The sequence below is a fragment of the Polyodon spathula genome, chromosome 6 (genome assembly GCF_017654505.1).
Source record: "Polyodon spathula isolate WHYD16114869_AA chromosome 6, ASM1765450v1, whole genome shotgun sequence".
NCBI lineage: Eukaryota > Metazoa > Chordata > Actinopteri > Acipenseriformes > Polyodontidae > Polyodon > Polyodon spathula.
Window position 1 is genome coordinate 15851890 of NC_054539.1, and position 26038 is coordinate 15877927.

The window sequence follows — 26038 nt, forward strand, 5'->3', positions numbered from 1 at the left end:
AGCTCTGACTTGGGCTTTCCATCAGTTTTAATTCTTCTAGATCGACGTGCTGCCTTTGATACTGTAGACGATTCCATCCGACTGAATCATCTTGAAAGCACAGTAGGTCCTGGTTTAAATCTTATCTTTCTGATTGGCTTCAGTTCATCTTTATTGGGGAGGTAAAATCTGTGTTATTGGAGGTTGTCTGTGGTGTTCTACAGGGCTCCCTTTTAGGTCCCTTGATGTTTTCATTATATATGCTACCGTTAGATGACATTATCTGCAGACACGGAGTGAACTTCCATTGATATGCTGATGATACCCAGCTATATTTATCCCTAAACCACCAAATTATTCTGCCTAGGTGTTATTAGCTACTTGCCTTACAGACATCAAGTATTGGATATCACAGACTTTTCTAATGTTGAACTCAGATAAAACAGAAGTTATGCTAGTGGGATCATAGAACCAACTAAAAGGACATGTGGGATTACTTGAGCTTGACACTTGCAGTCTCTCATCAAAACAAACTAGAAATTAAGAGTTTGGGGGTCATCATTGATCCTGATCTATCATTTCAGACTCATATTAGGGAAGTTACTAAAGTATCTTTCTACCATTTGAGAAATATAACCAAACTTAGACCAATTATTTCAGTATCTGATGCCGAGAGACTAATGCATGCCTTTGTTTCATCCAGAATTGATTATTGTAATTTTTTGTGGTGTCCCAAAATGTGTGGTATCCCGCTTGCAGCTGGTTCAGAATACCACCGCTGGGGAATTCTGACTAAAACCAGGAAAAGTGAACATATTACCCCTGTTTTGGCCTCTTTACACAGGCTCTCTGTGCAGTATAGAATTGATTTAAAGATTTTGCTGTAAACTTACAAGGCTCTGAATGGAATAGCACCTAGTTACCTACAGGGCACTGGGGTTAATATCCTTGCTCTTCTTCAAAACCAGATTGTTAACCTCTGGAAAGCAGACTAGGCCTTACTTCATGGCTCATCGGAAGGACAGTCTCTCTAAAAAAAAAAACAGGGCCCCCCACACAACATGCTCAGGTGCTGATAGACACCGCAGTTATCTGAAATCCTCATTTGAACATTTGACTCTTCTCTGCCCTGAGAGCTCCAATGCATACTGTGGTAGCCACTACCTTATCAAAGTTCCTGCTCTTTTAAATGGCTTTGCCTTCAAGCTGTTTTGCTACAGGTTTAATTACTGGAATTTGCAGACAAATGTCTATACTGTGACCGGCCAAGCAAGAAACAGCAACTGAAATAGTTACCATCCGTATTGTTGTTGTTAACTCCAGTTATGAACATCCTACAAACTCAATAGAGTGTACTCTGGTAACATATTTTGTAGAATGCATTGATCAGTTTCTAAATTCGGTTTATTATTGTGTAAATACAATACATTTATACATATATGAAGTGTATATGTCTCAAGCACGACTACACTATACCATCTATGATGTACTTGTATTTATTACTTGCTCTTAATGGAATTTACTTTTATAAGCAAATACTTGTACTATACGTTTAACTGCTCTTAGTCGAAATCGCTCTCAAACGTAGTTATTTACTGTATTTTTTATTTTCTCTTATTTGAATTTTCTCTTATTTACTACTGACTTTATAGTATTTTCTAACTGCTCCTATCTGCAATGTGATCTTTTGTACTGTGATATTTCGTAACAACTGTTAGTCGCCCTGAATAAGGGTGTCTGTCTGAAAGCAATCGTATTGCGCCTTGCGTTCCCACCTTCTTGCAGATGCTCTTCAGCAAACCCACCGCCCAGAGTCCCAGGACAGGCTGCTTCCACCCCCCCCCACCCCCCCTCTCATTATGGTCGCCTCATCCCCTCCCAGCACAGCAGTTCAACAACCTGGAGATGCAGCTGATACAGCTTCTATCCTTCAGCTTCATAACAACATTTTCAGGGATATAAAGTCCCTCATTCACCCCATTGCTGTTTCAATTGCTTCAATGAATACACGGCTCAACAAACAGATTGCTTCCAACCCTGCAGTAGTTGCAATTCCTCCAGGCCCAGCATTCGCCACTTCTGACTGGCCACTGTCTCTCCCTGTCCAGCACTTGCGATCCCCGCAGCTGACATCTCCACCTACTACGTGGCATCAGCCTCCCTCAGTGGTCCACAGCAAGCTCCTGTTGTCAGAAATCACACTCTGGCTCCTCATCTCAGGCATCAGATTATTGAAGACAAGGACATAAATCTAGTTTCAATTCTCATTGCTAATTCTGAATGTCTAGATCACCTTACAGTTGTCTGCGGGGACATCACTGTCACACTCAAGTCCAGTAACCCCTGGCTGCTCAAAAATCTTAACCTGGGGGAATTTATGCTGGCTTTTTGTGTGTACTAGGACATATTATATTATAGGAGGCTGTATATTCCAGTGATTAAAGAAACAGGCTTGTAACCGCAGGTCCCTGGTTCAAATCCTAGTTCAGCCACTGACTTATTCTGTGACCATGAGCAAGTCACTTAACCTTCTTGATCTTTTGGGTGAGATGTTGTTGTAAGTGACTCTGTAGCTGATGCATAGTTCAAACACCTTAGTCTCTTATCTTGTAAAGTGCTTTGTGATGGTGGTCCACTATGAAAGGCGCTATATAAAAATAAAAATGATTATATTATGCACTGCTTACTCTCATTGACGATTGAAGCTGGATTACTATATATTTTATATTACAGATCTAGCAGTCAAATATGCTGGCACAATGTTTACGAATACCATAAAGCTTTTGAAGCAAAAACAGCTTCCATATTAGCATCACACAACATCTTCATGAACTGGGCTGCCACCGATACCGATCTGTTTAATGTCTTTGGAGGTATACGGGCAAACGCATGTGCAGTCTGTGCTTCTGCAGCGCATTCTACTTCATTGTGCACTAAAACTGCCTTAGCATCAACCTCCCACACAGTGGCCCCTTCCACTCCATCCCACTTCAGGGACAGGGTAGCCGCTCCATTTACAGCTCCCCATGCAGACCACGCATCAGCTCTACCTTCTTCATCCACAGATAAATACGGTCATAACATCAGATTTGATGGTTCTAAGCAAACCTGTAGCAATTTCAACTCCTCTGTCTGCTCATCCAAGTTTTGCAGGAATCTCCATATAATAATAATAATAATAATAATAATAATAATAATAATAATAATAATAATAATAATAATAATACATTTTATTTATATAGCACTTTTCTTAAAAATCACGAAGCATTTCACAAAGCAGCATAAAAAAAGACATTTCATAAGACAAACAGTAAGAACAACAAATCATTTACAGAAAGCCAATCGAAAGAATAAGTTTTAAGATTAGATTCAAAAACATCAACTGCAACTACTGTGGCGACGCCCACTCTCAATCAGTTTGCCCAGCCACCTCCAAGAAATGATATTCAAATCTGCTCACCTAGACCAGATTTTCACAACCTATCTCATCAACGGTCTGCAGCACGAATTTTCTACCAGCTTGCCAAGAATCCCAGTATCATCACATGTTTGCAATTTCTTGTTTGTCGCATGGTTTTGGGCATTTCTATGGAGCCGGGGGTCCTGCTTTTGGGGGGCAAGTGATGCCACTGCCCCGACCTGGGGTCAGGCTACATCACCTTTGCCTTCGGATAAGAGGAATTCTCATCGTACGATTCAGTGGGGACCTCCGGCCACACCTGTCCTTTCACAGCTCATGTGCTATTCCTTACCTCGAAACAGAGGCTCAGTTCTTTCTTCCTATTGTTGGCTCTGGATTTAACCTGCTTTGTACTTAGTGCTCAATGTCCTAACTAACCTTTCTACTTTCTACCTATTTTCAGATTCCCTGAGGAAGGCTCTCTGCTCCCATCACGAGCAGCTGTCCAATAGCCAGGGTAACTACTCTTCCATCCTTTCATTTTCAGGTTTGCATACATTACCTATTCCATCCTCGAGGGATGCTGTGCACAGTCTTGGAGACCACGCCTCTCCTCATCAAACAAGACAACCCCTTTATGTTTTCTCTAGAGGTCTCTCCTCTACCAACCCAATCTACCATCTAAAAAGCTATTCTTATAGCCCGGGCTCCTGCTCCTTCAACTAGGTATGTGTTTTTGATCCAGATGTCCATAGTAGAGTTAGTGAAAACCATTTGTTCTGCTCTTTATATAATAATGAGTGTTTGTGTGTGTGTCTTTTTATGAGTATGACCCAACCTAAATATTTTGGAAAGTATGAAACAGGGTCTATGGAGTGAGGTTGTCTAAAGGAGAGGGTTTACTGTACAGCTATGGCCACAAGTTTTGCCATTAACTAATTTTGCTTCATAAAATCTAATGAAACCTGGTAAATAATGTTACGTTAACATACTGAATTTCGTACCGCTTAGTAGTTTTATTTATACTTAACAAAAAAACTGACAAAAACTTCCATTGCTATGCTGATGATGCCCAGATATATTTGTCCCTAAAGCCAGAAATTTCTTCTGCCTGGGTGTTATTAGCTACTTGCCTTACAGACATCAAGCATGGGATGTCACAGAATTTTCTAATGTTGAATTCAGATAAAACAGAGATTATGCTAGTGGGATCACAGAACCAACTACAAGGAAATGTGGGATTGTATGAGCTCGACTCTTGCAGTCTCTCATCAAAACTTAAACTAGAAATTAAGAGTTTTGGGGTCATCTTTGATCCTGATCTGTCATTTGAGACTCATATTAGGGAAGTTACTAAAGTATCTTTTTACCATTTGAGAAATATAGCCAAACTTAGACCAATTATTTTCTTATCTGATGACGACAGACTAATGCATGCCTTTGTTTCATCTAGAATGGATTATTGTAATGCAGTTTTTTCTGATGTTCCAAAACATGTGGTATCCTGCTTGTAGCTTGTTCAGAATACTGCCACTAGAATTCTGAACCAGGAAAAGTGAACATATTACCGCTGTTTTGGCCTCTTTACAAAGGCTCCCTGTGCAGTATAGAATTGATTTAAAGATTTTGCTGTTAACTTACAAGGCTCTGAATGGATTAGCACCTAGTTATTTGCAGGAGTTACTGACCCCATATACCGCACTCTAAGATCACAGGATGCGGGGCTGCTGGTTATTTCTAGGGTCAACAAAAGCAGCATGGGAGGGAGGGCTTTTTCTTGTAGAGCTCCTAAATTATGGAATGCTCTGTCTTCATTTGTCAGGGAAGCTGGCACCATTAAAGTTTTCAAGTCATGACTAAAAACTCACTTTTATAAAACGGCTTTCTTATCTTAGTGGATTTTAATGTAACTTTAACTTTAATTGCTGCTTTTGTATTATTATGTGTATACTGTTATTTATGTTGTCTGACTGTGGCAGTTGTATGTGTGACATGCTATACAAATGTATTGTGGTTTGTTCTTTTTTTCTGCTATGTACTGTACAGTGCTTTGAGATACTTTTGTATAAAAAGCTATATATATATATATATATATATATATATATATATATATATATATATATATATATATATATATATATATATAAATAAAATAAATAAATTGATTTAAAGTAGTATTTTCTCACTTGAACAACAACATTTATAAATAGAAAGGTAAAAACTAAAAATAAATATTTATTAAAAATAATTAAAATGCTATTTTGCAAATAAAGTTCCTAAGCAGAATCCAGAGCTCTGTAAGAATCTGGTGAAGTAGAAACCAAAGCAGGGCAGCACAGTGTAATCAATGCTGTCCTTGTCAGCAATCAATTAGCACAGGGGTGACAGTGTCCCTGCATGTTTCCCACTGCTTGTGTGCCTCCTCTCCCCCATCTGGCTTTCTCACAGGCTTCCAGCGCCTGGCCTGGGCACATCTCATTAAGGAGTTATGTGTAACACAAACAAACCAGCTCTCACAGAGTGTTTATCTCATGGCACAGAGCGTTGTATGCCCACAGATCAAAGACTGTGGGAACAGACGCCGCTCAGCACAGCAGCTGCACTCAGATCCTGTCCACACCCTTCCTGTTTGCCGTGGCCTGTCCTGGGGCTATTATTTTCCCAACAGTCTGATGATAACCCCCCAAACCACTACAACCATTACTGCCACACCCCCTCCCCCTACCTCCTCAGCCACTGCTGCACCTTCCTGGAGAGGGCATTCCAGCAACTTGTCTCAAGTGTGCTTTCAGATCTGCATTGTTCTCTCAGTAAGTCGCAGATAATTAGTTAGGCTTTCATTACAGATAAGGAGTAACATTCTTTTTTTTACCCAGCGAATCATAAATCATCTAAGAGTTGCAAATACAGAGCCGCATCCAATGCTGATACATTGTAAAATGTTTCATATAAAATTAAATAAATGTGGCTTTTTACACAGAGATGCTAAAATATATACAGTAGCGAGTCAATTATCCAAACTAATTGGGGCCGATAATAGTTTGCATAATCTATTTGTATGGATAATCGAACCGGTATTAATAACAATTACTGTACCTTTAATATTGTATAGAATAAAGTTAGCATACACAAGTACACTAGAACACCAGAGTTATGAACTGACCAGTCTACCGAACACCCCACTTTCAACCTGAAGTACGCAGTCACTCAACCATGAGTGCAATGCAACCACATAGGCGCTCCTATAAGTGGCATGCTGGTCATAGAGAAGGCAAAATGAGTGTACCAGCAAGTGTATCCAGAAAGATGAGGCAGATTTCAAAGCAAGTACAGGCAATTTTACTGGAACATTATAGTTTTAAACAAAGCAGAGTTTTTTTTTTTTTTTTTTTTTTTTTCTAAGCCAAAGGAGGCAAGCTGCCCAAAACAAGCACTAGGTTAACCCAGGTTTTCATAGACATTTAAATGTGTGTTTTTGCTACAGTTACAATTTTAATGGTAACTTAAATGTAGAGTTTAGAATTTGTAGAATTTTTTCATTTAAAGTACTGTTTTAAAGTCTATAGAACCATAAACACATGAATATTGCACTATTGTGCTGTATCCTTGTACTATTCGCCAGACTACAGATGTAGATCAGGAGTCCACATTTAATAAAACCATTGAAAATTTAGTTTTCAGAGTTACAGACATTTCAGACTTACGATCAACCTCCATTCCTAAGGTGCTCTGAGGTTCTACTGTACTTAGTACACAAGTACCTACTGATGATATATAGCTAGTAACCTATTCTATCACATTTACCATACAGAATTACAAAGCTTTACAAGTCATTCAATTCAAGCAATTCAGTAAAGCTTTAACACTTACAGTTAAGGTAATGAAATACTGTAATTAAACTTACCATATACCAAACTTTGAAAATCATCAAAGAATACAATTCAGTACAACTTTGACATATTACAGAATTTTACAAATCATTAAACTTCAAAAATTTAGTAAAATGTTTCTATACTTTGATACTTGCATTTGATATAAATAAAATCAAACTTATTAGCTGCTCATAACATAGACAGGATCTCCAGCCCTTACTGATGAAAGAAAAATCAAGAATGAGGTGACTGTTTTAATTTGCTTAACTGTAGCAATTTAAAGCACACAATGCTCCATCTAAGGTTTTGGTGGTCTGAATAATTCTTTAACTTTCATTTATCTCAGTCTGCCTGTCCTTTTTTTGGCAACTAAATCTCATAGCCGTTCTAGCAGCAACAGCTGTGTGTATAATACACCACACGCAATTCATCACGTGATTACAGGAGCGTTCGGGTTAATTAGACAGTACAGTTGATCAAAGATCGGATATAAAAAGTGGTGAAACTATGCCGCAATGTTATGCAAAACTGAATTCACCAGACAGGACATAGTTAAAGTGTATCATAAAAGTATAAGTTGTTGGACTGAAGTCCAGTGATTAACATCCCAAAGGAAAGGAAGATATACGAATCTTGCTGTACCTAAACCATTACCTGAATCATCCAAACAGATAAAAACACCGAAATCTATTCAGGGTATTCTTCCCAAGGGAAAAAACAATGCGGCACTATTTCTTATTTAAAAAGTATTTGTTAATGGCTTTTTAACACAGGAAATATAAATTACACACCAAAAAAAGTGTGAAAAAAACAGTTTTCTGTGAGAAGGAGACATTTGCAGCAGTTTCTAAGCTTACTGGTGAACCTTGCTCACGGGCCTTGCATACATTCAGGTGATGACATACAGTAATTTAAAAGTACCTTGTTGATCGGTAAAGTTTTCATGACCGAGTTACTCATCATAACCTTAGCTTCAGTGGCTCTGATTCTTAAGCGGATCTTTCTTTTATCTCAACCCCGTTCACAGTAGAAGCAAAAACTTAAGAACCCACTGAGTACCATGGAGGAATCACAAAAGCTAAGGCACATTCTGAATTTTACATTCATGGCACAGTTTCAAAAAAGTGCAAAACAATTACTTGGAATAAAACTGATGTGAGAAGGTTCAATGGTACAGGGACACAAGTTTCAGTTGCACATCGAAATAATAAGTAGTCTGCAGAAACCTGATTTGTTTTCCCAAAATCAAAAGCACCCTCCAAAATATACCCAACCACTTATAACTAACAAATCAAACACTAGACATTACACATTGGTGAAAGCATAGTCTTCCGCCATAGGTAGCAATAACCCTGGATTACTTTTACCATCTCTTGTAACAAGCACTGCTTTCTAATAAATTAATACAGCAAGACAACCAGATGTAAACCAATCACCAGCCCCATATCTCAAATGTACATGCAATTAGAACTTATTTACTGGTTGTTCAACTTAATTCTTGGTATGCATCAATAATGTTAAAAAAAGAATCAGTGTTGCGCACCTGCAGATATGCTTATAGATTTAAACGTTAAAGTAGTTAAGTTGCCCTTTTAACATGTTCCTGTTTTGACCACTTAAATCTATAGATACTATTATGCATGTACAGTAATTGTGTACTGTACATTGCATACATTAAGTGTCCATCTCTGTTTATGTGGATACTTACAATACAAACAAAAAAGTCTAAACGTGAATTACAATATGGATTTAAAAAAAAAATGTAGATATTTTTCTCCATGCTAAAGTACTCAAAGTAGTCTTGAATAAGCTTCACACTAAATAAGTAGCACCAGTGTATAAGACACACACACACCCTCCTCCCCCAAAAAATCCCCCAAAAGTGCCAGTTTCTATTACTAATTACAAGAAAGTGGCACTTTTGGTATTACTAATAGTGGATTAACTGTTAAAATGGTTTACCATGAGAACATAAAAAGACTGATGTAGACACACACACACACACACATATATATATATATATATATATATATATATATATATATATATATATATATATATATATATATATATGTGTGTGTGTGTGTGTGTGTGTCTACATCAGTCTTTATATATATATATATATATATATATATATATATATATATATATATATATATATATATATATATATATATATATATACAGTGCCATGCAAAAGTATTCAGACCCCTGACCAATTCTCTCATATTACTGAATTACAAATGGTACATTGAAATTTTGTTCTGTTAGATATTTTATTTTAAACACTTAAACTCAAAATCAATTATTGTAAGGTGACATTGGTTTTATGTTGGGAAATATTTTTAGGAAAAATAAAAAAACTGAAATATCTTGCTTGCATAAGTATTCAACCCCCACATATTAATATTTGGTAGAGCCACCTTTTGTTGAAATAACAGCTTTAAGTCTTTTGGGCTAAGTATGTACCAGCTTTGCACACAGTGTCGGAGTGATTCTGGCCCATTCTTCTTGGCAGATTTGCTCCAGGTTGTTCAGGTTGGTTGGACGACGCAATTTTCAAATAGTGCCACAGTTTCTCAACAAGATTGAGATCAGGACTTTGACTGGGCCACTGTAGGACATACACCTTTTTGTTCTTGAGCCACTACAATGTTGCTTTGGCCTTGTGCTTGGGATCATTGTCCTGCTGAAAGGTGAATTTCCCAAGCTTCAGTATTTTAGCTGACTGAGGCAGATTCTCTTGCAGTATTTTCCTGTATTTTGCTCCATCCATTCTTCCTTCTATTGTACAAGATGCCCAGTCCCTGCTGATGAGAAGCATCCACACAGCATGATGCTGCCACCACCATACTTCACTGTAGGGATGGTGTGTTTTGAGGCATGGGCAGTGTTAGATTTGCACCATACATAGCGCTTTTGAGTTTTGGCCAAAAAGCTCTATCTTGGTCTCATCTGACCACAAAACCTTTTCCCACATCACAGCTGGGTCACTCTCATGCTTTCTGGCAAACTCCAGACATTCTTTCAGATGGTGCTTTTTGAGTAACGGCTTCTTTCTTGCCACCATCCCATACAGGCCAGTGTTATGCAGAGCTCTTGATATGGTTGACTGGTGCACCATTACTCCACTCCCAGCCACTGAACTCTGTAGCTCCTCCAAAGTGATTGTTGGCCTCTCTGTGGCTTCTCTTACAATTCTCCTTCTTGTTTGAGCGCTGAGTTTTGAGGGATGGCCTTTTCTTGGCAGTGCCTGGGTGGTGTGATGCATCTTCCACTTCCTGATTATTGATCCAACTGTACTAACTCGGATATCCAAACACTTGGATATTATTTTGTACCCTTTCCCTAATCTCTGCATTTGTATTACTTTATCTCTAACTTCTGTAGAATGCTCTTTGGTCTTCATTTTCCTTCAGATTCACAGCCTTACCAATGATCCTTCAACAGTGGGGTTTTTATCCAGAAAATGTGACAGCAACTTTAATGGTTCACAGGTGGAGGCCAATGGTAAGGTAATTGTGTCCTCGTTAGGGCAATTTCTTTCATCGGTTCAAACTGGGAGCTTCCACAGCACAGGGGTTGAATACTTATGCAAGCAAGATATTTCAGTTTTTTATTTTTCTTAAAAATATTTCTGAACATAAAACCAATGTCACCTTACGATAATTGATCTGAATTTCAGTGTTTAAAAATAAAGTATCAAACAGAAAGAAATTTCAATGTACCATTTGTAATTCGGTAATATGAGAGAATTGGTCAGGGGTCTGAATACTTTTGCAAGCCACTGTGTGTGTGTGTGTGTGTGTGTGTGTGTGTGTGTGTGTGTGTGTGTATATATATATATATATATATATATATATATATATATTAGCTCAAAGAGCCAGCTGCCCAATGGTTCGATATGTTGTACATATCTTTCTCAAGGGAGCCTGTGTTTGAATCAAAACATTGGAGGTATTTATAGGTGTTTGATGGCATGACAACTACTTGTATTGTTTATATTCAAATGATATATATGGGTGCTTTGTTGGAAAGCATTTGGAAAAGGAACAAGACCCCTATTCCCTTACAATTAAGGTTGTGTAGGTTTGTCACTGTACAATTCTACACCTTTTGATCAACACGCCTTGGTCAGTATCAAGCTTATCAGGGGAGGTAGGAATTTGCACTCTGCCTCACGCACTCTGCTCACTGTCCAGCCACTTAACAAAATCTTCCAGGCCTAACACGTCAACACTCGTAAGCTGTAACCATGACTGAGCCCATTCTGACCGGCTGTAAGGTGCAATAGTGTGAGGCAAGTACTCTGAAATAGGTAGAGGTGTTAAACAGAAGCAGACTCATATTAGGCCTGTTGTTGGTGGAACCAAACGCATTTAAGGTTGAATCTTGTAAAATGATAGGAATTATCATCAGACTGATAACTGATGGCCAAGCAACACTTTCTATAAAAAAGAGCTCTGAAGTGTGCAACCCCAAAAAATATTTTACCATTCATCTTGTCTCTCCCGGGGAAACTTGAGATTTTGCAATAGTTTGGTTTGAATATAAATTACAACATGACTGCCAACGTCATTTGTGTCATGTGGCAATTTAGCTGGTGATTGTGAACAGGTGTAGAGGTGATGCAGTGCAGAAGAAATCACAAACAACTGTAATCCGGTTTTAATTATAATCCGGGTCTGGTGACCTACAAAAGAAAAACGCTCTGGCAATACACAACAATGTGTAATGCGTGGAGCCAAGCAAACGGGTTTATAGTCCCAAACAATAAACGTTATCCGCCCCACAATACTAAAACATGGTCACCAGTCCTGGGTACATGTAGTAGTGCTCGTGGTGGGTGATAACAGGTTATTTGGTGACAGTTCGTGTAGTGCAGTTCTGGCTTGTGCTGGCCCAAAAGCGACAGCTCCGGAACGTGTTTAGCCATCTAGTGATACAATAACCAAGACGATTACTAACACTCAAAACAAACAGACACTTACGAATATTCCTCAGCATTTTCTACTGCAGCTCTCAGTCCTTCCAGGTTTACGTATACAACTCAAGCGAAGGAAAAGTTTAGCGTTTCTCTGGCCCCTTTTATGCTACCCCGCATGATCCCTTGGTAAACGATTCCAGCTGTGTCTATTGCTTGCACCTTCCAGGTCAATACGTTCCTGCAACAGAGTCTTGCTTCCATCCAGGCTGATCGATTTCCTGAAACAAACTGTCAGGCCAGTCCATCCAGATACTTTTCCTTTTGCTATTTAGCACCCTCACAGGTCGAGAGGGAGATTTACAACCAGAAGTCATTGTATTTCTGTCACATGTCACCATACAGATATGACAACCCTGAGGTCAAAAATACTATTTATTGTATTTATTGTAGCTAATCAGTCTGGCCACTACTATGGAAAATGCATTTGCAAGATTAGATGGTTGCAATAACCTATGTTTTTTGCAAAGCAGGTGGAATACTGACTTTCAAAATCGGGTACATTTTATCCATCTTGTTCATTTATTCCAGAAAGCCAGTGACCCAAGGGTAGGTTTCTAAGAGAGCAATATTCACTGCCAGGTTGGATAGTTAGCTACTATCAGCTTTGTCTTCAGTATACCCAGAGCTGCATAAATATAACGTGATGAAAATCACTACAATTTCTCGTCCTACAGCCAATTCAAGTGATTTATACTGGCAAGGTGGCTTAAAAAGCAAGCAGTTCCATGATGGAGACCAATTACGCCATAAAGGCTCCAGAGTAGCAAGATGATGTAATTATGTAATCCATATAACATTGAGTCACACTCATAGCATTATTACACCAAATTGTCCATGCTTATACACTTATTGAATTGAACCCTTAGGAAACCACATTCAAATATTCACACACAAGGAGCAGCCAAAGCTGTTTTTTATTGTTGTGATTAAAAGAAGATACAAAGCTTGGTGCCAGTGTTTCTGCCAGCTTTATGAGCTATTAAATGCCACTGTGTATCAATGAGACAAAGCACACTTGAATTTACAAACACAAGATAACAACCTGCTAAAACAAGCAATTTTCTTACCAGAATACCATGTGCCAAAACTCAGTGAAGAGCAGAGGAAAAATAAAAACTGGACGATGGGTGTCATTTGCCAATTCTATATTCAGTTCCTTTCACAAGCTCTTTCCTTTCTGCAGCGAGGCTTTGAAAGATTTTGGCACTGTTGCAATTGTCCCTTCTATTGAAACTGAACAAATAACTGTGAAATGTTTCTACTGCTACTTATGTGTTTCTAAGCATCAATGTAAGAGTGCGTGTTCAACTTCTAGTCTCTTCTACTGTAGTACAAGATGTGACTTCAGTGGTGTTGTATGCTTCACCCTCAAATTCAAGACATATTCATGTAAACAATTGAAATGGCTTTGATAAGCTGACAATTTGTTTTGATTTTACTTTCAGTTACAACAGCATTAAAGTTTAAAAAATACTTTTATAAAACTAGTATATTACACAGAAGAAACACTAAAATAACCATTAGCAGAAGTATCACCACTGCAAGCTGATATTGTGAAAATGAATTTCCAAAATATTGCATTTTATCACTGTGTTAGTATTGAAGCGTTGAGTCCAATCCAATTACCCTTAGAATGAAACCACTGTCTTTCCATTAAAGATCGTTGGATGCCCAGTGTAAATGAACAGTCCAGCGTTGCTAAATCAAACCTACAGAATATGCGTGTGCTGCAACTACTGCTGTATGCTAAGTCTGGGAAACAAAATGAAAAGGTTATGAGTTCAAGTCTTGTATGGGGTTAGGATCTAAGGTGACCTTTGAGAGACAAGCTTCCAGAACCCAGCAGCACAAGGCAGGGTACTTCTTGTACGTAATAGAGTGAACAGCTGTCTCATGGGTATTGTGGGAAAAAAACAGACCACCGACTGTGTACCAATGGGTCAGGTGAAAGAAATCAATAGGGTTAGATACAGGCCAGGCAGTTGACCTCCCACCTTCAGCTTGCTGTTCCCCTGGAGAATAATCAGGGAGCCTGGGTTCAATCCCCAACTCTTAAATAGCTTTCTCTCAAAAACTTAGAAAATGGAACATATTTGTTTCTTTGCAGTGTGGATATTTTAATGACATTAGTATTGAAATTTGTTTTCTGTGACAAAAGGTGTTTTGAGGCAATATAGTCTCACCGACTAGCAATGGCTGTAATATTGAAAGATTTCTTCTAATATGATAAAGAATGTTTCAGCAGTGTGAAAAAGCAGCATTGATATTACATTATTATTTTCCTCCATGTTTTTAAGCATTATTTTATTCCTGTTCTTCTAATTGAAGTTATGGCAGATATCAGAATTTCCCAGTACACATTGGACAAGATATCTACAGTTTATACCCTTTTATAGATTTTATACCAAAAAAACCACAGGTGCATAGGAAAATTAACACGAAAGCAAATGCTTAGTAAATCTGGTCCATTATTTGTGCTGTGTATGCTTAGGAATTTTGAGATTAAGGTGTCATGATTTCATTCAATTTTAGGGCTACATGCAGAAACTTGCAGACAGAAGAATGTGTTCAATTTATTTTCCGTATATAAATAGCACACAGCACAAAACTAAATGAAATGAAACTATATCCTTCAAAGATGTCCATTATGACATGCTTCACAGCTGTCATTTTTCTTATGAAAGTAACAGATTTTCAAGGCCTAGTCAGTCTTTGAAAACATAGTTCTGCTCACTTTGCTTCAAAATGAATTTGACTTCAATTGCAGGATTTGGTAACCTTTTCATCCACCAAGATACATCATAACATTTTATAAAATGTTTGTGAACAAATAATTCACCTTGGCTTTAAAAGTTTTAATTAAAGTTCAAGGAAAAGTCACATCGAAAGTATGACAATGTTACATTAGCATGTAACTTCGTAGTGACATAGTACTTCGGTAATAAAGAGGTTGATGGTCTATAATCCACGCAACATGAAAGAGTTGGCCTGTATTTGTGTTGTAAATATTAACACCTGCTAGACATATGTGGCTAATCCTTTAGGTTTAAAAACCTACTATAATTTTGATCTAAAGGAAATGGGCTATACCACCTTATTAGCAACAATTGATTCCTGTTTATGAATCAGCAGCTTGCTATTAACTTTTATTAGCTCATTTGAAGTGTTCTGCTCATATCACAGTCTTACTCTTTGTCTTTTTTTTGGAAAAAACAAAACAAAATGATCTGCCTATAGCAACCACTAATGAATATAATGGTACCCAATGAGTATTGACATTCTGTGGTTTCAGAACCTCTGTTAATGACAAATCATTAACTGTTGTCAATATAAAAAATTGACAATATTAGATTTATTAAAGTCTTTATCATTAATGATGACACCCCTGATACAAAATTATGAAATTGGTGTTTAGCCAATAAACACCGGAAAACACTGGAAAAACTCAAAATGGTTACTTCATCCTTTTCCATTAAAATAAATAAATAAATACTACAAAAAAACAAACGCAAACTACCTTTCCAAGTGCAGCTGAAGTTCGTTCTGAAAACCCACCCCAACTACTGAGTGGCAGCAAATACCTACGTTTCTATTGGAGACTCTGCTTGCGAGATTTATAACGAGATTATAATTAAGAGGGGAGGCTTGTTCACAGAATTCAAAGTTATATTACAGTTAAGGAGGATTAAAACAGAATTGCAAATTGTGGCGAAATGTAAAAAAAATCCCTACAAAAAAAACCCAAAAGAATGTGTTGTGACCATAAGGATTTTGTTGTGGAAGACAGCAAAGGAAAGAAGGTACAACTTAATTGTATAAATACTGTCGACTTACTATACATATTTTGACAAAAAAAAAAAACGCCCAAGCGTTTTGGAAAGTAACCGAAAACAATAATTTCAAACAGTATATAAAAAGCAAAAGTCCCAAAAAAAAAAAACTATTTACATAAACTCTATTCACCCTATTTCATACATTATTAACACTTGTTTTCACGTCAAGTATTCTCTCTATTCAAAACTGTGCACAGTGCCAGTAAAGAAGGCCCAACCATTTTCTGATGTTATGCAATGACTGCCATTGTAAGTGTGGTCTTGTTTCCTGGCTGACACAAGCTATTCATGAGGACAAAATCTGAGCCCAGAGGCGTATCATTGTCACATAATTGTCCATGGATGATTGACATTGAGAACCTTTATGTACAGTGATGTCTAGACCCAGTTCAGACCAGCAGTGTAAGAACTCATGCACACTTAAGGGAGGTGCTGGAAACTGTGTGTCCAAACTTTACAGGACCTCATTAATATATTGGCAATGACAAAGTGCAGATTTAAGGAATCTTCTGGTACCTATTTAAATCACCAGCTATTCAGGGTACATGTCCAATGGAGGAGAACATGCTTATAATGTACATTGTCAAAGCACTTATCTTTACCAAGCGGAATGGGATCCAAACAGAAAAATAATGCAGTGTTTGCATGACTAATAGCAATCAAGTGATTTGTATCCTAAATTGTACAGCCAAATGCCACCTAAAAGACAATTACAAAGAATTAGCTGCTAATGTACTGTTTTAAACTGGTTTATTTAAAATATTTGAATGATCCCAGGTAACATGTTAGACAAACATGTATGTGCCAATTATACTGTATCCTGTCGTCATGTGTTTTGTTTTGTCTGCATTGCCAGGGAATAAAAAAATAAAAAAATAATAATAATAATCCCATATTCACTGTAGCAACTTCATTTCAAGAAACCAATGTTTAGAAAAGTCATGGTATCTTGGACCACTCACTAGAATACGATGCTGGATAAATCAAGTATATATGTAACAAATAATATTTGTAATTTTTATCTGTGCAATATCCAGATTAAAAGGTGATTCACAAGGGACAAAAACATATTGTCTATATGGCTCTACCTAATATCACAGAGCAAAACCTAAATCTGGATCTTTAACTAGCATTCTGTATCTGCAAAAAATCTAGCACACCTCTTTTTTTAACCAGGCCACTGTAAATGTAGTGAAATTCCTTTGACAGGCATAAAGGCCTTGATGACAGTTATTTTCCAGGCCTGGGGCTCAGCAATCACAACTCTACCAGGTTTCCCACATGAAGTGTCTGAAGGAGTGGTGGACGTGTCACTGATCCACAGCCCCAGCATCTGGCTGCCTTTATAGAAACCTGGGGTGCTGATAAGGGGAGCTGACCCCAGTGTTGTCACATTCTCGTAAAGATTAGACGCCTTCGTTGAAGATAATTACAACAGCTGAGGGTAAAGTGAGATGGAGTCTGAGGGTCAAGTATGTGCTTTTGGACTTGTATCAGGGGCTGTGATATTTAGAGCACCATGCTTTAGAGCACTAGAAAGTATAAAACTATGGAGTTTCATTCAATAATAAAAAAATGCCATGTTTTTCAGAAAGATAAAATTATGGAATATACATCTCAACCTTTAGGAAAGATATGTCAAAATAAATATTAGTAATACAGGATGTTGCTTAATACTATGCCAGATATTCTGAACATAATTAATTCCACTAAGGCTTACAAACATAAAAGTCTGCTGAGATAGCCAAAACATGTTATGTTATGTTTTTTTTTTTTTTTTAATAGTACCTGGTCTGTGTAGAACAATGGGTGATTTTCTCATGACAACAATGGTGATGAAGATAATAACAGAGTTAGCAGGACCAATGGCCTCAATGTTCAGAATGTCTTGGCTTGAACTTTAGGGTTAGTCAAGTCATCAAGGCTAGTAAAACTAGTGAAAGTATAATGCAACACAGATGTATCTATTGGACATTTTTTGTGGTCCATCATCAAATAAATAAAAGACAATACAGGTACTTTAAATACAAGATAAACAGTACCCACTGTAAATATATCATTTCCATTGTTTATGTCAGATTTTTAGTCAAATAGGCTCACTAACCCAACCAGCACATGGTTTATAACAATTGAGTACCGTAGAAAGACACCAATTTTTTTTATTTCTTTTTTTAACCCAGGACAGATAACTGCAGTTTGCAACTAGAATTGAGAGAAGACAGGATGATTATTGTTGCTAAAAAAACAAAAATCCTTCAGGATGTTATATAGTCAGCCACTGTTGCAGTAAGCACAGCCCATAACAAAATATTTAGCTTCTTTAGCTATATTTGTCATTAAACTATGAGTTTCTATATCAGTGTTTTGGCTCCACTGGGTCTTCCTTTGATAAAGCTCTGAATCTGGGCACATGCCCAGAGCTGCCTTTAAGACAGTCCATCAGCAGTCTTGCAGTGTATCGTCATCAGCTGGCTTCTGTTCCTGTGTAAACAGCTGAGGAGAGTGGAAGTATCCTAGGCTGATTGAGATCAGTGAAAATGTCAGTCCAGAGTGCCTGTTTGGCAGATACAATCTGCATCTGGAGGTTTTCCATGCCTATTACCACGGGAGCCTCACTCAACATTCATACCCATGTCAAGAAAGAGGTCACAGGAAGGAAAAGGGCAGCCTAGGGCCAATAAAAGGAATTGTATTATCATCCTCTTTCCCCACCCTTCAGAATCGTTAGCACTGCTATTTTAAAACAATCATGTTAGTAACATGCATCCCCTATACAAAATGGCAGTATCATGGAAAAGTAAATAACCATGACCTACATCCATGTAAACACTGACATGCATATGTAATGTAATCCCTCTCTGGATTACATTAATACATAAAGTTAAGGAAAATCACAGAACATTTACTGTGGAAACTTTTACAAGGGATAGTGTGTATGAGCTGTACAACAGTGTGCATAATCGGTGCACTGTTATACAGAAGGAATAGAATTGCTTTCTCCTCACTTTAAGCTGCTGCTCATCCAATTTATAAGAAATCCTGAACACAGTAACGCTGGATGCTATTGATTTTTTTTATGTCCAGGGTGATTGTCATTAGAAGCATTGTCGTTATAATGCACGTCGAGGTTTAAATGGTGTGTGACTGCTGTGAGGAATAGGCCAGTCTCACATAACTGGGTGTGACAGTATCAACATCACCCCCTTGGGTTCTGGCTCCATGTGAACTCAGCTCCAACAGTGCTTGGGCTTTGAAATGAATAAACTGTACTCTAGGTAGTGTGCTATAGGTCGACAATGCTCATCAAATGACATGGTTATTGATGTTTGCTTGCATCCTACAGTAGCTTTGATGTTCTGTTTGTGTTGAGTGGAAATCTCTGTATCACTTTACCAGACTCCTGATATATCCCTAATAAACAGAGACAGCAATTTCATGCTAGTAATCTCACTTAACATGTTGTTGAATGCTTCCGAGCTGTTTGCAGTTAATTGATTTAACACCTTGTGTATATTACTTCAATCACTGAAAAGGGAGTGGGGAAATCAGGGCATCTAACCCAGTACATATTACTGTTTAGCTCTTCAGAGCAAAACAGTCTTCTTTTATAAAATTGCTGTAAAACATTTCAGATTCTTAACTGTATATGGTGTACAGTATGTTTCAATTATATCATGCAAACCTGATTGATACAAATATTTTCATGCATATTGTATAACAGCCCCAAGGGTGCACCTATATTTCTGTTTTCTTGAATGCTATAATTGTGATTTTCTATTTAGAAATACAAAAAGAAACATAATAAATTCAGTGACAAAGGTTTCAACTAGAAGTCTTTTTCAATGTCTTCAATGATTCTGTGTATCTGTGACATTTAAGTAATACAATAGTATGTACTCACTTCCATTGAACTGCATTCTCCCAATATTAGTACAACAAAATGTTTTTTATTTGTTTAGCTTCTCACTTCGATATTTTCTTTTGTCACTTTGACCTTCTTGCCACGTCATGCCCCATTTCAAAGTGTCTTTGATGTGATAGTTACATCATGCAGCAGATTTGTCTTTTTTTATTTGTCTTTGTATAGAGAATGAATGGAGCTGTGTGTATAGCTTTAATTGACATCTGTTATTTGCTCTGTTATACCTAAATACAAGTGTGTCCTGGCGGAAGTGTGTAATCACACAGATGGGAATGATAAATGTCTATGTGCCATCATAGCCATTCCTGGCAATGTAGTCAGCATTCAAAATTTAAAATGTAGCCGCATAACAAAGCAAACTAAAAGGCAATTAAAGATCTGCCAAGTGGGAGACAAAGAGCCGCCATGTTTGCATGCATGGATTCAAACAGGAATCTTTGCTTTCATGGCATACTATTTTGGGGTAATTTGTAGGTTGGTATCAGTTTCTAAAATTACAAGAGGACTCCTTCCCAAAGTTATCTTAGCTCAAACAGGAAAGTCAGGCGTCTAACTTCCAGAACAAAAAAAAATAAGCACCTGCCTCTCACTTTGCATTCTGTCACTGTTTCTTAAGAAGCGAAAAAAAAGTATATGGCCTCACTTTATTTTCTTTCGCTTTGACAAAACAATTATATAATTATAACGTGTTTTTGTTCTTGAGGCAGCAATCAACTTTTTATATAATTATAAAATGACGTAATAACAAAACACTGGCTCTGTGAGTAGCAATAAATAGACTATGGAGATTTGTGCATTTGAATTAAGAGTCTGCAGAGAGGCCAACAGAAGGGCATTCCAACCAACAACTCATTTTGAAAACTTTGACAGAAATACAACATAATATTGAGAATGGCAGGAAAGCCTCTATTATTCTACTCCATTCTATCTGCTGTTGGGCTGTGTGGCGCCTGGAGCCTGTCTGCATTTAACTGACTTCCCAGGATTTCCGATTCACAGCCACGGCTTCAACTAAAGGCCAAATATTTCACTCCTGAGACATGCAACACTTCCTGAAATAGGATGCACTTGCATGTCTCTCAGTGACCTTAAACACTAATAAAGAAGTTATAATACAACCCTGGAGTCAAGAGGAGCATAACCTAGTTATTGAAACGCCATTATTGGATTTGCCTTTCCTATTCTAAGAAAAAAGTAAAATATCAGCAAATCATAATGATCTTTTGATAAAGATTTATTTTTATTTCATTACAATAGAAGCCTGTCCCAAATGGAATACTTATATGATAACATCACAAATACTTAATCTATACTACTGTCATATGAGAGCTTTGAAGACTCTTGAAGAAGGATTTATATATGTGATTTTAACAGTGGCAGATCTTAGTAATGCTACCATTAAATGTAAATCTATTTGGTTTAAGACCACAAATAGATTCCAAATTCTTAGTACAGGTGATACATTCTATCATAGGCTCCTGAAACCATTTTAATTGTATATTAAACCAAAGGCCCATGAAACCTGTCCCTTTGGATTAATTAACTGAACGGCATTACAATGAATGTTTTTAACCTTCCAGTTTTGGGGATCGCTGCAGGTTTAAAATAAAAATAAAAAATAGTCATCTACTTTAGGACTCTGTGAAGGTTACATTAAATTCAATAAAAATAAAAAATAGAACATTGTTGGAATAAAGACCTGGTCTGTAAGGCCCAACCTTGCCTACTCTAGGCTTGTGAAAATGAAAACTTGTGTTTGCAGGGATGGGCATCCCTAATACATACCACACAAAAGCCTTGGTTGTTACCACTTTAAGATCTTACCACTGAGATAGAAATCTGAACAAAAAACTCTAGATGAGACATATTTCAGACAATAAGAAATATCTACTCATGAGTTTGGAAGGAAACCTGGTATTTATCCACCAGGAAGGTAAAGTCTGGTTCCCTGTTCTTAATTCAATGGGTGTTGAACCAATTGTTTTCACAGCCTTGAATGTTGCAGCTATGAAGCAGTTAACTTTATAAAACCAGGCAAAAAAAAAAAGGATTAAGAGCAGCCTTGTGTTGGGAGGAGGGTTAGAAAATGAGGCTGCTGCTGTTGTTTTCATTGTGTGCTCTCTACTCAGGGAGAGTAAGAACAATAATGCATGTAATGCTGATTTTGGAATGTGTCCATGCAGCTTTTCCCAGGCTAGGCAACCTTGGGAACCACATAGTGTGGCACTCCAGGGGTACAGCCTCAACCACCCAGCACAGGGCAGGGAAGGCTTTTACAAGGAGAAAATATGTGAGGGATGACAGGAATCTTCCCCTGCATGGGAATATAGGGAGAAAAACACAAAGCCCCAGAGCATTGTGCACAACACCACCAGTAAGCATCTACATTACACCACCAGTATGGCTCAGGGTCAATGTTTACAAACATTTCAGAAGAGGTCTTGGGGAGTTTGCATTCATGCATTTCATTTGTAATATTAGTGTATGCTACTTAAATAAAAATATCAGGAGCACTTCTAAACCAATGGTTGCATATCTGTCAAGGTTAGGACATCAAAACAGTGAGATACCAAGGAGTGAATTTAATCTTTTTCAGGGAATGAATAGGAGTCGGTCTCACTAAGGAAGATACCAATAATCTTACTTGAAATAAAAGTCTAGGAAATGTAGAGTGAGGGGTAGTAATTGTTGCGGTACTTTTTGATGTGTTCAGATGTATCACATGAGAAAAAAAACATAACTCATATCTATAGTGTAGCTTTGCTTGTTAGAAGAAAACACAAATACTGTGAAGTTCTAAATGTATTGTACAGCTAGTGCCAAAAGTTTTGCATCACCTAGAATTTTAAGATTGAGATATCATTTTATAAAAAAAACTACATGAACATAATTTTGATATTTTATTTAACATCATGTCATCAAATAAATTAATAAATGATACTGCAGAAGTCATAACAGTAGTTCAGTATTTCATTTTAGATTTTTACATTTTTGTTAGTTTTTCGTTAAGTATATTGAAAATTATAAAGAGGTGCGTAATTCAATATGTTAACGTAACATTATTCAGCAGGTTTCATTCGACTTTATGAAGCAGAATATGTTAATTCAATTTCCGCTTTCACACTTAGCATTGAATGCATTTCCTAATACCTGTGACTGGAATACTCTCCATTTAGTGAAGTGAACTGTAAGTAAAACATGAACTGACAGTAAGTACAACAATACCTTCCCATAGCCTGGTCTGTTTAAACAGTGCGTTGATAAAGTTTCCTGTCTGGATAACTCTGAAACATTGAAAGCATGTAACAAGCCCAATGTCGCCAAGATAAAGACATAATTACTGGTATTACATTAAAACCTTCCAAATATCCTTAGTATTTTATTTCCGTAGTTTTTTTCAGTACTGTTGAAGTGACAACATTGGTACATTGTGCTTTTTTCATCACTGGGCTTAACATGTTTTTTTGTTATCAACTTCAAACAGCGGTCAACAAGCATATTAAATAATAGGCATTTTGATATCATGCCATATTTCACACGTATGGTCTTGTAATTTGTAGTATTAATGCATGCTATTACAAAAACCCAAGATGAGAAAGGTTTCCCATAAACAGCTTAACAAACACAGTATGGCAAACGTAAATCACTGTGTGCTTAGAAAGCTTTAGTGATTAAGCAAATAAAAAGGTAGAATTAACACAGACCTGAGAAGTAGTAGCCACAAGATCCCTGTATAAACACTCACTGACTGCGTGGTCAAAGCCAAGTACAGTAGTTTCTCTTCCTTGTACCTCAGTCCTGCCTAGAGAAACAACAATTCATAGGAAAATCATGCCTAATGGCTTCAATTTGTGCTAATTCTGAAGACTAAATTTCACAAAACAGGAAAAATATTACCATTCCCTGTGTTAGAGAACTTTTCAAATTCTGAAGCTCTTAGGGGGTACCTTTTATGATTTTTGATGTCTGTGCCCCCTTCTTTGCTATTTTACTACACAATATATGCTTCTTATATTGGCTAGTAAAAATAGAACACAGGTATCTGGCATTTAATCAAAAACTGAGGGAACATGAACCACTTTCTGGCTTGGAACTCGGTTTCAGGAGGCTAGGTTTCAGGCCATGGCATGGCACACCAGACAAGACTTGGGGTTTGATACTGCAAAGTTACCTCAAATTAGGTCTCCTGGCTAGAACCGTGTTTAAAGTCACTGTTCCTGAGAAAGTGGCTTCATGTTCCCTCAGCTTAAAGAGTAAGTAGCAGGGTTCCAAAAAATATAGTGTTATACATCCCCACACGTTGCTACAACTGTTTAAAACACATACCTGTAATTTCTCTTTTCATTGTTAACATCCTGACAACTTTTTACATTATAACTTTAAAGTATGTTTCACAAAGCACAATGGCCTCTCTAGTGCACTGGGGTTTGAGACATGTCCTCTAAATCATGCAGGAAAAGCAATACAAAATAAAAAAATAAAAAATAAACAATTGCTCTGGCTTTTTTGTTCCATACCATATGATGGATTGTTATTGCTGAATTACCTGTTTGACAATGTAGGCAACAATCCTTACACTATTCGTGCACTAGAGCGGACATTTTGAAAAGAGCTTTGAAACAGACTTTAAAGTTATAAGTGTAAAAAGTTGTCAGGATGTTAATAATGAAAAGAGAAATTACAGATCTACCTGGGGGTGTGTAATGTTATATTTTTAGGAAGCCGCTACTTACTCTTTAAGGAAGCGATTGGCTAAATGTGATGCTGCATCATAAAAACTGTTATCTAAATGGCCGTTATACAATATCTGCAAGAATTAGGATTTTCTTATACAGAATACCAGCCTTCTCTTATAGAATGCCACTGGGAACCCTCACTATAGCACAGCCCTTTGTGCAGAACCAGTTATATGACAGTGGTTGCCCCCATTTCTTTTGCAAATAGCTTGTTATAAGGTGGAACACATATAGCGTGGATGCTTAACTGCAGTTTACAACTATAATGCTATAAACTATGTACATTTTATTTTCAGCCTTACAGCTAACAGCCCACCTCCCCCAGTCAAATCAATATCAAGAGCATATTGGATGGGTGTTAACATCCCACTTGAATGCCCGAGGGATGCCACTGAATGGAACCAAAGGACTGTGGCTCCTATTACTGCCTCCTTGCAAACTTGCTCTATTGTGGAAATCTTTCTAGCACATTTGTATATTTTGTGGTAACCTTAATAGAACTGTTGATAAATCACCACTGAGGGAAAAGACGCTCTGGATTAATATATATTTAAATAACAGTAACTGTTTAGATCTTTAAAATATTCTGTGAAATATAAGTGCAAGGGCAAGTAGTGGTTTACTCTGCTACCATTAGGATTGTTCTGAATAATTGAATGCATTCTGGTCCATTTTGAACCACAGCTACTCCAAATAATCTAGACTTCAAACTGGCTTCTAGGATAAAAAAATTGTACATTCAACTTCTGCTTGTGCGTCTTTAAAAAAAAAAAAAAAAAGATATGTGAATGGTCAAATGTTACTGGCTGCCATGCAAGTTCTTTTGGGGGAACACATTTCTTAGGTTTTATATCATGTTAACTCAATTCACAGTACAACAAACAAAAACAATCCAAACAATGGCATTGTAAGCAGCAGCAGCCTCGGCTGTGGTTTCGAAGCAGTAACCTCACTCTCGCACTGTCTCTCCCTGTGTTTCTGGTTGGCTCTCACACGGTGATTGAGTTACACTGGAGTGAAGGGAGCTGTGGGAACGAGTCATCACACTGGCAATAGGCCTGGAAGATAGTACTACTCTCCACCAGGGGTAAAGCAAATAACAGGGGGTTGGGGAGGGGGGTTGTGCTCAAAACAATGCTGTGTCTTCAATGCTTATCAAAACTAATTACAGCTGGAGGGAGGTCCATCTGGCAGTCATTTCTATATATATATATATATATATATAATATATATATATATATATATATATATATATATATATATATATATATATATATGGGGTTAATTGATTCATAAAGGAGGTTCCTCC

At 37.3% G+C, this 26038-nt stretch overlaps 1 long non-coding RNA gene across 1 annotated transcript in view; it reads left to right on the forward strand.

Annotated features, from left to right (window-relative positions):
• The window catches only part of LOC121316509, a 34390-nt gene extending 9286 nt beyond the window's left edge, over positions 1 to 25104 (forward strand). Inside the window, exons 2-3 of the long non-coding RNA XR_005950406.1 lie at positions 3927 to 4105; positions 25026 to 25104. This is a non-coding gene — a long non-coding RNA (uncharacterized LOC121316509). The remainder of the gene's footprint in view (positions 1 to 3926; positions 4106 to 25025) is intronic.
• The last annotated feature ends 934 nt before the right edge of the window (positions 25105 to 26038 follow it).